This window comes from Argentina silus (assembly GCF_951799395.1).
Source record: "Argentina silus genome assembly, chromosome: 1".
Lineage (NCBI taxonomy): Eukaryota > Metazoa > Chordata > Actinopteri > Argentiniformes > Argentinidae > Argentina > Argentina silus.
In genome coordinates, this window is record NC_139655.1 from 37,952,655 (window position 1) to 37,967,205 (window position 14,551).

At 42.8% G+C, this 14,551-nt stretch overlaps 1 protein-coding gene across 1 annotated transcript in view; it reads right to left on the reverse strand.

Annotated features, from left to right (window-relative positions):
• tfr1a (transferrin receptor 1a) overlaps nucleotides 1–14,551 on the reverse strand; it is a 104,049-nt gene that overhangs the window by 6,928 nt on the left and 82,570 nt on the right. The window lies entirely within an intron of this gene.

Below are 14,551 nucleotides of genomic sequence, written 5' to 3' on the forward strand. Positions count from 1 at the left end.
TGTATTACCATTTTCATTAAATTATTCAATCGACGTAAGTGTCCTGACTGAAATGATAATGTTCGTCCACAATTTATTTGTCCAAATTACAGATTATTTGTCCACAACACCATTTTCCAGACCTCGACAGGCTTTTTAGGTACTTTCTAGCAAACTGTAACCTGACCATCCTTTTTGGATAGTCAGGTTCAAACTAAGGTGCAAACTTAGTTTGCAAACAGTAAAGTCTCTGACACATCTACCTCCTGAAGAGTGTTCCTGATCTATGGGACAATTGTTTTGGGGGTTTTCTTAATTATGGTGAGCATTCTCGATCTACTTTACCCTCATAGTAATTGTTTGATTTCAAATCCAAACTGTTGGGAGTCTAGAGCTAAAAATGCTTCCTTTTTCCATTACTTATGGAGGGCACTGTACATAATAATAACATAATAATTCAGCCATGTGTCATTCTAATTACATGCAATAGACCAGGGGTGCCCAATACGTCGATTACGATTGACCGGTCGATCGCAAGAGTAGTGCGGGTCGATCGCGTGACGTTAATTTTTTTTTTGTGCTTCAGCAGGGCATTTGTGTTTCAGCACGGTACGAGGCAATTGAGCCAGTGTGAGTGCGCCACTTGATTGACGTACAATGCGGCCAGTTTGAAATCGCTTTTCTTCTACGGGTCACGTGTCACCATGCATTCGCATGTATATATTTCGCAATATATATTTAGCATTTTTTTTAATGTAGGTAGATAATTTTGACCTGGTCATTTTGAAAGTAGCTCGCAAGCCGAAAAAGTGTGGGCACCTGCTCTAAAGCATTTTGAGAAGGATACAAGGAAATACTAATGAGACACACAGTGTGATTCTGTTCGGAGACCATGCATGTACACTTTCCCACCGCCTGAGGGCAGCCTAGTTCCTCGTATTGAACTCTGACGGAAAGACGGGGCTGATATCATCCTACTAAGTGTCGACCCAAACTGAACAACCTGTCCATGTTAACACCTGCTCATGATGAGGATGGAAAGTACCAGTGAGTTTTATGAGTTGTGTATCTTGTTAACTCTTGTTTACATACGGAGTGTCCCTACTGGTGCCTCTGGCCGACCCAGCCGAGGCGCTCCGTCACATGAAATAAGTTAGTGACTTAAGGGTGCATGAAATACATTAACATTAACACTTTACCCCTACCTCTCTCTCGTGTCAGCCTCCCATCGCCTGACATCTCACATTCCTCTCCTCTCTCTTCCTCGCCCTTCATCCCTCACCTCCCCCTCTCCCATCCGACCTGACTCGTCCAACCTCGGCCTCACCCAGAAACGAACTGGCCATCTGGAGCACGGTGGATCTGTGGGCCGTGGGCCGATCTGTGGGCTGCAGTACCGGTGAGCGACGCGAGCGACTCCCCGTCGGCTGAAAGTCCACTGCCCTACACCCCTGCCCCTGGCCTCACCCCACACCCCTTCCCCTGCTTGGGGCTCCAGCACGTATTCGCCAACCGAACCGGGGACACATTTTGCTCTAAGTGGATTTGGTTTGAAGGACTTAAGGGCTCAATGTATCCCACTTGTATTGAAACACATTATACTTGCCCTGCATACAGGAATCTTATGACCGGCTCGTAATGCATGATGGATGAGTGGGAGCGCGTGATGTGGTTGCTGTGGTTCTTGCATTTTATTACTCAGCTGATTCTTTTTATCCCAATTTAATAACAGGACAGGACAAAAACACATTTAATCCTGAAAAAGTTCCTTTCATACTGTTTCATACCGTTTAATTGTATTTTCATTTGATACATTCATACAAAATGAATACAAAAGCAACATGAAAAAACGGCTTAAAATCGCCATCGACGACTAGTCAGAAGCTTTAGAAATGGAATAAACAAGTCGTTTTATTGGTTATTTCGTTTTGGGTTTACAAATTACATAGGAAATTATCCCAAGGTTCACGGAGCGTGAACCGACCGGTTCCGTGGTTGTGTCAAAACTGTCTTGCGCCTTTGTGATGTCATAGCGGATGACGTCATAGCACTGTCAGACTATATATAGAGACGAAACCTGGGATGTCAGTCAGAAAATAACATTTGATGCGCTCACTTGCTCTCTGTGTACTACGGCTACTTGAATGAATTGGAGCTCCCATCATGGAAGACATTAACAAGGTTTGGACATGTTTTATACCTGAATGCCATCATGCCCTGCAGCTTATTCTCAATAAGCTTTTTATTGGTGTGATATGTGTCTTAACAACAGACATCTTAGAAACATGTAGAAACTGCTTATCAAAGCTGTGTTAAAACTGTCTTTAGATCAGACCTCGAGGACTACGCTTAGCCTTAACAACATTGTCTTTGGTTATTGCAGCCTGAAAGTTCATCCCCTCTTCCTGCACCTCCTGTTGAAGAGAAGATGATCCTGGAGAGCATTGACACAGAGACAGTCAGGTAAGACCATTAACCAGATAGGTAAGGCCATTAACCAGTTAGGTAAGACCATTAACCAGTCAGGTAAGGCCATCGACCAGTCAGGTAAGGCCATTAACCAGTCAGATAAGGCCATTAACCAGTCAGGTAAGGCCATCAACCAATCAGGTAAGGCCATTAACCAGCCAGGTAAGGCCATTAACCAGCCAGGTAAGGCCATTAACCAGTCAGGTAAGGCCATTAACCAGTCAGGTCAGGCCATCAACCAATCAGGTAAGACCATTCACCTCCTGGCCAATTGGATTAGTCCAAATGTAATGTCCTAGTAGTCAACTCCTCAAATCTGTTTCAACCACCGGTTATTTGATTACACATAAACTCAGTCATAGGGCCCCAATTTGCTGGATCAAATTGTGTTGAACAGGGCAAAACATACCTAACAACTCAGAATACTCTGCAGCATGATTTTTTTTGTACTGTGTCTTTAACAAAGTGCTTAAGAAAACTGTGATTATCCAACCAGAGTTATAGTTAACAGTGTGAAAATTGCATTTGCATATCATGGAAACGCTAGTTGCAGTATTCAAAACTCCCATTGGATTATGTGTCATTTCATCTATTTGACCCACTTTTGCACATGTTGGAGCCCCTAGAATGAAACTGTGAGATTAAGTTGCTTTTTTTACCTGTCACTCCCCTCTCTTTATGACCATAGCAGCCCGTCCCAGTCTCCTGACCTGCCTGTCTGCATGGTGGAAGACCTGCCCTCTGAAGCTGTAAATGACATGGTTAGTTTGTCATGACTTTTACACATGGTATTATTCACCTCATCCCATGAGTGTGATCATTGAACATAATTATGTGAATAGTTACGTGTTCATAGAACAATATGCTCTAGCTTGTAGTTTGTGTGTAGCTTATGTATTCAAACTCTGTGACTCTTGTTCAATTAATTTCTATTAGGAGAAGAGGAATCTCAGCAGCACTGAAAAGCAGAGATCCAGCAGTGATGGAGATCAGAAGGACTATCATTCACTGATTATCGACTTCCTGCAAAACCTAACTGAGGAGTATGTTCTCTCTCCTTTGATACCATCAATCCCTCTAGGCGATAGGATCATATTTGAAACTGGATTGATTGACTGTTCATCTTTGTGTACTATCACTTACAAAGCTTACAATCTTGTTTTCAGGCAGTGGATCACGATCCGTGATGGCGACTTTGACCCGGTAAGATTTCTGCTGACATGTAATTCAGAATATCATTACTACTCTGCTTTATGTTACGTAACTGTTTGTTCAGTTGGCACTTGAGAGACGTACATTTAAAATACTGTATCTTCTTTGTGGAATACAGGAGACCAAAGCACAGCTTGCCAACCTGTGTTTGAGGATCTTACAGCTCCTCTCAGAGGCCTTTATGAAGCTCATCCTGCCAGGCATCTACCAGGTATTGGGGGTCAATAGGCATGATGCGACCTCTCCAACGTCAACAAGATCAAGCTTGAAAAGCCACAAGGCTGACTCCCACTCTCGAGAGGTTCGGTTCGATGAGGCTGAGGTTCCCAAGAGGAGCGGTAGTGGGAAGTCCTCCACCAGCAGCCGTAGAACAAACAGCATCAGTAAGGAGAACCGTACGATTGGCCGCGGTGGGTGTGATGTGCCCCTGCCTACAAGATTGAGGTAAGTTCACAAATATTCTTCCTTGCAGACTTGTTACTGTGGGCTTATAAAGTGTTTGATGTTGATAGCTATTTAGATGTTTTATATGCTATACATAAGTTCCACAAGACTTCTATACATAGTCTGGTAACGCTTTATTTTACAGTCCTACTGCCACTCATAATGATTTGATATTTACTATGTATTTACTTGGTAACAATGGGTACTTGGTTATGTTTTAACCAACTTTTAACCAAAATGACAATTGCCACTTGTTAGTATTTGTTACAATGAATTACCCAGTAACCAAGTTATTCCTAGGTAATTATAAGGTAGTTACACTGTTACCATTATCGCTTCCAAGTAATTCCTAATAATAAATTTGATGAATCTAACACTCCCATACCATATAAATCTATCTAAAAAATGTAAGTCTGGACTGTAAGGATTTCTGTGTTATGCTTAAGGACCCCAACTCCTCAGTCTGAGGTGCAGACAGAGCCCCTTAGACTTCTCTCAGGTGTCTCAGAGGAGAGCCTCTTCACCTGTCTCCACAACAGCCTGCAGCAGTCACTTACCGACCTTGCCAGGAATTCATCTGGAAGCTCCTCTCCCAATCTGACCGCTGCCATGATGGCTGGTGTGGCCAAACAAATTGATTCGGTCATATCAGTGGCCATTCAGAGTGGATCCTCACGTTACACCTCCCCAGTGACGTCTGCAAGAGAGGAAGACTCACGCTCCCAGACCCCTGAGGAGATGATGAGCGAGATCTCCGCCATCCTGAAGACAATCACCTCCAGAGAGTCTTTGGCTGATGAGGAAACCACCCACTCTGATGAGAGAGAAGTGGAGCAAGAGAGCAGGTGTCTAACAGGGCAAGTTATGACCACCATCTCTGGAATAATGGAGGATCAACTTGATGGGAGTGATCGTGATGTGATGGATTCCCTTACTGAGAAGATGACGATTTTGTCATTGCATGGTGGTTCTTTTGAAGATCTTGACGAGCTGTTGAGCAGATCTGAGAGAAGCCAAAATAGGAGTAAAAATGGTTCCACCTGCAGCCTCAGTTTACAAAGCAATTCTTCGACCTGTAACTTTTACCTGCAAAAAGTCGCAAGTGAGGAATTTAGGAAAAAGGCCACTCACGCAGTGAGTGAATTCCTAGTTAAGTCTAACAGTGAACAGGTTGCTTCGCCAAATGAGGCCTCCAGTGCTGTTACCAACCAGGAGCGTGCTGATTCTGCAGCGTCTGGAATTGTTGATGTCTTTATTACGGACATGAAGGTCATGGCAGAACCCACAGAGGGAGAGCAGAAAAATGCTCAGACACTGCAGAGAAGGATCTGGTCTGCTTCTGTGAGGTTGTATAACAGAATCCATGACAAAATAAAGGACTTTGCCCATCAACAGAAAACCAAAATACTGCACATTTCTGGCAAGAAATGTCTAGAGCCATCTGGACATACAACGAGTCGCGTGCATCAGTCACACCAGGAAAGGGAAGTGAGTAAGAGTGACCTCCACCTGCCCGGCCGCAGTGCTGAAGTAACCCTACGACGTGGTCTCAGTGAGGACTCTAAACTTCTCTGGGCTCAACCAGACATTGTAGGAAATGAGCCTCTACTGACCAATTCCACCAAAGAGGTCATTTCAACCATCCTAATGACATACGAGGATGAAATGTCAACGGAACAGTGTTTCTCCACTGTGGGACCAAGCAGATCAAATGAGTCACTTGAGGTCACCAAGCTTGTAGGTGGAGTCCTCTCTTGTCTGGGAGACATGTCAAGGTCACCATCGCCAGCTGAAGAAACTTTGCAGGATGACTGTGTGCCAAATTCCCACCTTAATCTAGATGGCAGCACAACATCTAATGTTGCATCTTTCCGCTCTCTCTCCACCCAGAGCCTCGAAAAACTTTTTAGTCTGGAGTTTCATTCTAAAGCTGTCCAGGGTGTGAGCAAAGTCCTGTTTGATTCCTCTTGCATGCTGGGGGAAGACTCCCTGCCTGCTGATACTGCCACTGATGTTGTTGAAAGCATCGTGACAGACTTCCGGGAGCTCAGTGAACCCATCGCATCATTGAGTTTGATTGGTGAAACTGGAGCTCAGGTGTCTGAGAAGAGGATCTGGACTGTTGCCCTCAGTATGTACCACAGTGTGCAGAGGAAAGTGAAGGGGTTTCTCACACAGCGGAGAACCATTCACCAAGACAGGTCAACCAGCCAATGTGACTCAATACCTGCCTTCATCAATGACCAGAGCAGTGTCACAGCTGGTGTGGGAGATGCTGCTGGTATGGAGGATACAGACACATTGAGCTGTAGGGGTGCTGACGTCCTGAAGGCACGAGAGCCCTCCCCCCACTCCTCCCACTCAAGGTCCTCCTCAATGGCCAGACGGTCAGAATGGGAGGTCACCTTACCAGGCACTCCTATCCCTGATGAGATGCCAGATCCTGGATGTCCTATTATAAGGCAAACAATTATCCAGGACTCATGTGGCATTGAGGACACGCTGTCAGGTACACTGATTGACAAAATCAGGAAAACCGCCAGGGCAATAGCTGAGAAGGTGGTGCGAAGTGTGAAGCTAACTCGGACGAATGGACCACCCTCTGTTGCTACGGAGGTAGAGAGCCTGATCTCCACTGGGACCCTCCACGTCTTCAGCAGTGAATATGCAGATGAGGTTAGCCAGCTTATTAGCGATAGCCACAGCACTCCACATGTCCTAACATGGACAGCAGGTAGGAGTGCCTCTGATTCAATTCTGTCAAGACTGCAATGGGGACAGAAGCAATGTGTCGCATCCAGGAAGTTGTCCTCACAGCTTCTCCATATTTTTGCGGAGGAATTGGTTCACCGCTTTGTTAGCGATCTGCGACCAGCATCATCAGGAAAGTCTGATGAAAGAGAGATGGCTGTCTCTGATCTTCGAACCCAGAGGGACCAGAGCACCTCTACTTGTATGGTCATTCCGATACAAATTCATCAGACAGAGTCAGAAGATGATGAAACTGTGTTTTCCAAGGCAATGATAAGGCAAATGATGGATGCGCTGTCAATTGGATCAAGTGAAAGTTTCATCAAAGCTGCAGCCAAACCCTCCCTTGAGTCAGGCACCAGCTTGGCCATAAGCGATATCATTCAAGGAGTGATAGATTTGGTAGAGGACACTAACGGTACAGATGAGATCCTAACCCTATCAAAAAGGGTTTCTCCCCTGTATCGTCATGTGACTCCAGATATCAGCGAACATGGCCCCTCCCCTTCCCAAGTCATGCCAAACATGGACGAGGATGACTTTAGCTGCTTGGTACATTTGCTATGCATCAAACTGCTGACAGACATATTCCCCACCACATCTGAGAGAGATGTAGGTGAGAAGTGCAGAGGCGTCCCAGCGAGGGTCCTCTCAGAGTTCTGTGCAGCATCAGGCCTCCCACAGACTCAGGCCTATCCTCAGGGTCTTAAGATCCATAAAATCCACAGGAATGTGCACAAGGAGCTCGTGCGAGAGTTCGGTAGTGAGGAAGGACTTAAGATGGCGGTGACATCCGAAGATCCAGAAATTGTCAATGTTTTGGTAGCCTCATTGACAAAGGAGCTTCTCGGCGCATGTGGTGCAGCACAGGCAGTCAAGAAACGGAGGAAGAGGAAATTATTCTCTGACATGAAGTCACCTAAAATGTGGTTTACCAACGCAAAGGTATATTACACATACTATAGATCTTTCAAAACGTTCATCGATAACACTGGCTTGTCTTTCATTAATTGATACACAATTACATATTTATATTCATATTTGTGGAGTATTTTAGTTTGTATAATTGCATTGTGTCTTGGGATTGATAAACTGCAACATGTAAGGCATTTCCAGATGGGTATTATTGCACCTTTTCTCAACATTCAGGGCTCCAAGAAAGTAGGCAACAAGGACTGCAGTCCTCACAAGTCCATGAAGTGCCAACCTCAAAGCCCCTCCTCGACTGTCTACTATACAGGTAAGTAAACCACTGCTCAGTCTAGATTGAAAACATGACCCATGTACTTTGATTAAAGATTTTGCACATTCAACTGAATTGACGAGACAAGCTGCACACCTATACCATCTGCCTTTCTTTGCAGAGTCTTTCAAAGTTCAAGGGAGAGATGATCCTGCATCCTCCTCTCCACCCACAGAGAAGAGCCTCAAACCTTCCCTCCTCACCAGGATGAAGAGATCTGCCACCAAAGTCTTCACCAGCCTATTCACATTCCCTGGAAAAAACTAATGATAATCACCACCGATTATACATAATAAAAGATAATTGCATTTATTACATGGCCATTCTTTATTGCAACACTTATTTCTTTAATTCTTTTCAAACATGATAATTATTTTTGATTTGGGAGTGTGAATGTGAAAGAGTGTGAAGAATGTGAAAAAACATTTATTCTGCAGATAGCCTAGCACAGGGGTGCCCAATACGTCGATTACGATCGACCGGTCGATCGCGAGAGTAGTGCGGGTCGATCGCGTGACATAATAATTTTTTTACGACGGACATTTGTGCTTCAGCACGGTACGAGGCAATTGAGCCAGTGTGAGTGCGCCACTTGATTGACGTACAATGCGGCCAGTCTGAGATCGCTTCTCTTCTACGGGTCACGTGTCACCATGCATTCGCAGTTAAACGCGCTACCTACTGCAAAACTCCAGCGAGCTAATTGACCTAGTTAGCCTTCCAATTTATACATACTCAAGAAGGGATATAAAAATTAGTGGGGGAGCTGGACCAAGTAAGAAGCCAAAAACTTACCACTTCCATGCGGAATGGGAGGAGGACATTTTTTTTCACCATGTCTCATATATATATCATTTTTTAATGTAGCTTGCAAGCCGTAAAAGTGTGGGCACCCCTGCAATAGACCAATATCAACAACAATAAAATAATTCTTCCCAGGTGTGAGTATGGCACTGTCTTTGATCTTGCAGTTGATGTTACAGTATGTTAGTCATGCTGCTCCAAAGTTCAATTAAGCATATGTAGCCCTATGGGAATTTTGGGTATTTCCTAAACTCTTTGTATTTTTATTTTGTTTATTTTCTTTTCAAACATGTTTTCCAGAATGTTAAAAATGTTTAAATAATGTTTACATGCATTAAACATATGTATTAGTTAAAATGCACTTACCTGGAGTGAGGATCAATCAGGAGTCGGGGGAAAGGTCAGGAAGTTGCAGGAAGACGAACGTTGGGAGGATGCGAGGAGAACAAGACCGGAGGGAGAAAGAGGGAGACATGAGTGAGAACTGCCCCGTTAGAAGTTGGTAAAACACCAAGTTAATGCGTGGTATAGTAAATGTGCTTTAAGACTGCACGAAGAGTGAGTTTATAGACATTTTACTTGAAGTTTACAGTGTAATAGTTGACGGTTTTGAAGAACTCGGTTAGAGTCTTCACCAAGGAGAAAGAGCGGACGGCTAGTCAGCGCGATTTAGCTAAGAGGACTTTGCCAGCGAGTAGCCTGCTCGGTTGCCCTTTTGTGCAGCTCCAGAACCATATCTGCTTTGCTGTTGGACGACGTCTTCAACCACCAGCATCGCCAGAACCGCGTTGTGTTAGAAATTATTTTTATAAAAACAGTTTATTATTGCTATAATAAAAAGACATTACTGCAGTGTGCTAAATTTACTAATGTGATGGCCTGTTGATAAATGAGCGATGGATCAAGCATTAGTCCCATGGTACGTTGGATTAATACATGGAGAGGTTAAGCCAGGTCATCAAGAAAGATGTTGCAACACACGCTTACACAAAGAGCTATAGTGGAATAATACCAGGCTAGGGAGGACAGGCTAGGGAGGACATACCAGAGTAGGTGTCTTATCTCTTACATGGTGCTGACTCCGCAGATGGGATGAATGGTGTGACCAGCCCGTGAACAACAAGGGATGCCAGGTCTAAACCACGGTTCCTCCCCAACCAAATAGCCAATCACAATCATTTTGTATACTGTAAATACTTTGTTTGACTGTTTGAATGCATCCATTTTTGGAGGGTTGGTTACAGATTAACAGCTTGCTGACTGTGATTTTCTTCGCCAAAAGTGGTCCTTGTACAAGCCTAGAATTTTGACATATAAATAAATAGCTAAAATTAAGAAGTAGTTTGTCTTCTCCTTCAAATAAAGAACACGTTTTCTCACAGTTGCCAGCGTGGATGACGACAACGACAACGACCAGCACTAGGGCAGTGAGTTTCTTTTGTTTGCTGCGCAACGGCGCGTAGCGACCATTTTTCTTTAAGGTCTCCACGATCCCGAGCAACGTTACGGGCCTGCCACGTGGCCTCCTTTTACTGTGACTTGCGGTTTGGTTACCCATTCATTTCATTGAGCATTTATTTAGTCATTTGCCGGCTTAGCGTTAGCTTCAGGTGAAACTGAATGTGTGTGAATGTGTGGTCATTGAACTGAACTGTGTTCATTTGAATTGCACTTGAAAAGCCAAACCAAATCATTTTACTTTTATACTCAAACTGTTTATATGTAAATGCTATATCTTTCAGTAAATAGTTGAAACGTATTTCTGTTGAAGACTTGCATCTCATTGGATTAATGATTATCGGTGACATTTCTATTGAAGCTTATTACATGATTAATATTGTTAGCTATTTAAAATAATTAAAATATAAAAGCTAAGGCTTATTTAACTAAGCACGGATGATAGTTACATACATTTAGTGATTTATTTCAGTTAGCTATATTGTCACTATTGACATTTTGCATTAAGTTTAAAGCCTAATGGTAGGTATTATTGGTGTAATGTGAAGAGGTGTAAATGCTAACAAGTAGGTAATAATTAGGTAATTACATTAGAGCATTAATTAACACTAGAGAGAGAGAGAGAGATCTCTTGCTACATAGGAATTCGGGGAGCGCACTCCACACTAATAGCCAGACACGCTAGGGGGCGCTACACATACAGTATTGTATAAAGTGAAAGACAGTACAACTCACAAACCCAAACGTTGCCTCTGGAGTGTGCATACCTATGGTCAGAGGTTTCCATGTAAGTAAGCACATTCTCACGTCAAATGCTTCATGCTTCTTTTGGTGTCTATTTAGTGTGTTTGCAGTTAGTTATTAATGAGGCCCAGGAGTCCCAGGAGGGAAAATGAATGAGACATAACGAGAGAGAGATAAAAAATAGTTATTTTTTTTTATAAAAAATACATTTATAAATTTGAGAACGGCAGCATTAACTTCTCTTGCACAATTCTGACACCCATGGAGAGGAACAAAATAACTATAAAACCATTCAAAATAAAACACTTTCTGGGAGGCATGTATACAACATAGGACAAATGTACAAGTTGGATTGAATGTACAACAAAAAAAAAACAAAGGAACAATACAACGTGAACAAATAGAACATGAACAGGACAGGAGAATGTTGGTTTGTGTTAACAACGCATGGTCGCATCAGTCCCTCTACAACTACAGCAGCCTAGTTCTATTTGAGACACTCTGCGCCAAGCACGCACACTTGTCGCCACGGGCCAATCTTGTGTCTGTGTCAGACTGTCACAAAAGCACTTTAACGTTTTTTTTTTTTTTTGGGGGGGGGGGGGGGTATCAAATTGTTCACAGTGATGGAAACATTTTCTTCATCGCGACTGGATGGCATTTACAGGTGTAAGAAGTTACAGATACTCTAGCAGCCTTATTGCATACAGGAAAAGCTGCATTCCAAATCAAAAACTTGCACCCTTACAGCTACCCTTGATTACTTGTACACTGGGTCCACCTAGCCCTCCAAAAGGATATCCTGCAAAAGTTGCTGTCAAATAAGTGTTTACCAAACCAGACATGTTGAATGCATGAGGGCAAGTCATCAAGAGAATATTGATGGGAGCAAATGTTTGGTTTTGGAACATAGCCAAAGTATCTATGGTACAGTACACTGCATTCAAAGACATTGTGGGAGTGTTCTAATCAACACAGACCACTACTACTTGGCATAGGGTTCTCTCTGGAGAGAAGCATAATTTACTGTATCGGTTTTACACACAGTCACACAAGACACACACAAAGTCCAAATTGGTACAGTGGCAGCAGAAAGAGTAGAGAATGGTCAGCAAGCAAGCCCATTTATGCCCACAACACAGGTTAAGTGAGAGAGGTGTCCAGTACTGTGACATTTGCTGTGCTTAACGAACCAGCTATGCCCAGTGCCAGTAGCAGACTGGCCACCTGGAGCACCGGGAGAATTCCTGGTGGGCCGGTCGATATGTGGGCTGCAGGGCCGGTGCCCCCCACCCCCCATGTCGGCTGAAAGTCCAGGGCCATTTTGCTGTCCCAGTCCGTCCCTGCCCAGTGCTAACAGTGCAATATCCTTGCAAATTTCCTGCTGACCTAAGGTTTACCAGAGGGGTCCAGTACTACTCGGGGACCTGTTGGGTGGATGGGTCGCCTCTGTACTGAAGCACTGCGCTATCAATGAACTCATTACTCTGAGAGCACACGTTCAACAAAAATGACCTGACTTCTAAACAACAACAAAATAAACCCTTGTGAGTTCAATCTTTCTGATATATCCCTCTTTGCAAATGTCGGTTCAAAACCATAATATATTACAAAGAAAAAAAACTACTTCAGGAGCACATTCGCTGCAAATACATATACTCATTTAGAAACTAATTTGAACTCTCTGCCTTCGGAAAGTATTCAGACCCCTTCACTTTTTCTACATTTTGTTGTGTTATAGAGTCAATTTAGCCATCAATCCACACATAATACCCCAGAATGACAAAGTGAAAATAGGTTTTTAGAAATGTCAGTTAATTTATTAAAATTGAAAAACAGAAATACCTCATGTACATAAGTATTCAGACCCTTTGCTATGACACTAGCTAAAATGCCATCAACAAGTCACTCAATAAGTTGAATTGAGTCCATATAAATGCAAGGATAATAGTTCATGTAATTTTGGAATTAATATCTTTGTTTTTATAGGGTCTCTGATTTGCATAGGAATCAATTACACACTGTGGATCAGGTTGTCATTACAAACTGAGGAAATGGAGAGGTACAAAACTGCTCAGGAATGTGACCCTGAGGCCTGGGGAGACTTACAAAAATCAACAAAGTTGAATGGTGGAGAGGAAAAAGCACAGTCGATGGGACAACATCATCTCAGTCACTCAACAAAATTGGTCTGTAACCAAGTGGCTAAAAAGAAGATACATTCAACATATTGAGTGATTTGTTGATGACATTTTTGCATTTTAGTTAATTTTAAGAGTATCATAGCAAAGGGTCTGAATACGTATGTACATGAGGTATTTCTGTATTAAATAAATACATTTACTGAAATTTCAAAAAATGTGTTTTCGCTTTGTCATTCTGGGGTATTGTGTGTGGATTGATAGCAAATTATTTTAATTTAATCCATTTTAAATTGAGCCTATAACACAACAAAATGTGGAAAAAGTGAAGGGGTCTGAATACTTTCTGAAGGCACTGTATATATAGTACATACATTGCCCTGCGTAAGCAATGGAACAGTGAAGCATTTTTTCTTCTTTTGGCTCTACACTCCAAAAGTTTGGATTTAAAAATCAAAGATTCTCAGCTTTAATTTAATGTTCAATGTCTTTTTTCAGATTGGTTTCACCATTACAACACTTTTTATGCATTGTCTCCGTATTTCAGGGTACCGAAAAGTAATGGGACAATTGGCTTGACCGCTGTTTCTGGTAAGTCAGGTGTGTTTCATCATATCATTTGTGCAGACATAAGAGAGCTCTCAATGTCTAGTATTGATTCTAGGCTCTGTGTTTGCCTTTGGAGTCTGCTATTGGCATCTGTCAACATGAGGACCAAAGTGGTGTCAATGAAAGCCAATGAAGCCTTTATCAGGCTTGGAAATCAGAAACATAGCCAAAATCTTAGGCTTGCCAAAATCAACAGTTAAGCTCAACAAAAAGTGGTAAGCTCAGCAATCGCAAACGGGCTGGTAGGCCAAGGCAGACTTCTACAGTGGATGACCGAAGAATGCTCACCATAAGAAAACCCCCAAAACAACTGTCCCACTGATCAGGAACACTCTCCTGGAGGTAGGCGTGAATGTGTCAGAGACTACCATCCGCCGAATACGTCATCAGCTACAGAGACACTGCAAGGTGCAAACCACGAGTTATCCTCAAAAAGGATGGAGAGTTACAGTTTGCTAAAGTACCTAAAAAGCATGCAGAGGTCTGGAAAAAAGGTATTGTGGGCAGATAAGATGAATATTATCATGTACCAGAATGATTGCAAGTGAAAAGTTTGGAGAAAAAAGGATCTGCCCAAGATGTGCAGCATACCACCTGATTTGTGAAACATGTCAAACACCATCAAAAAAGCTGAGAATGTCTACTTTAATTTGTTGTTCACTCCAACATTTTGGAGTGCAGGTTCAAAAGACGATAA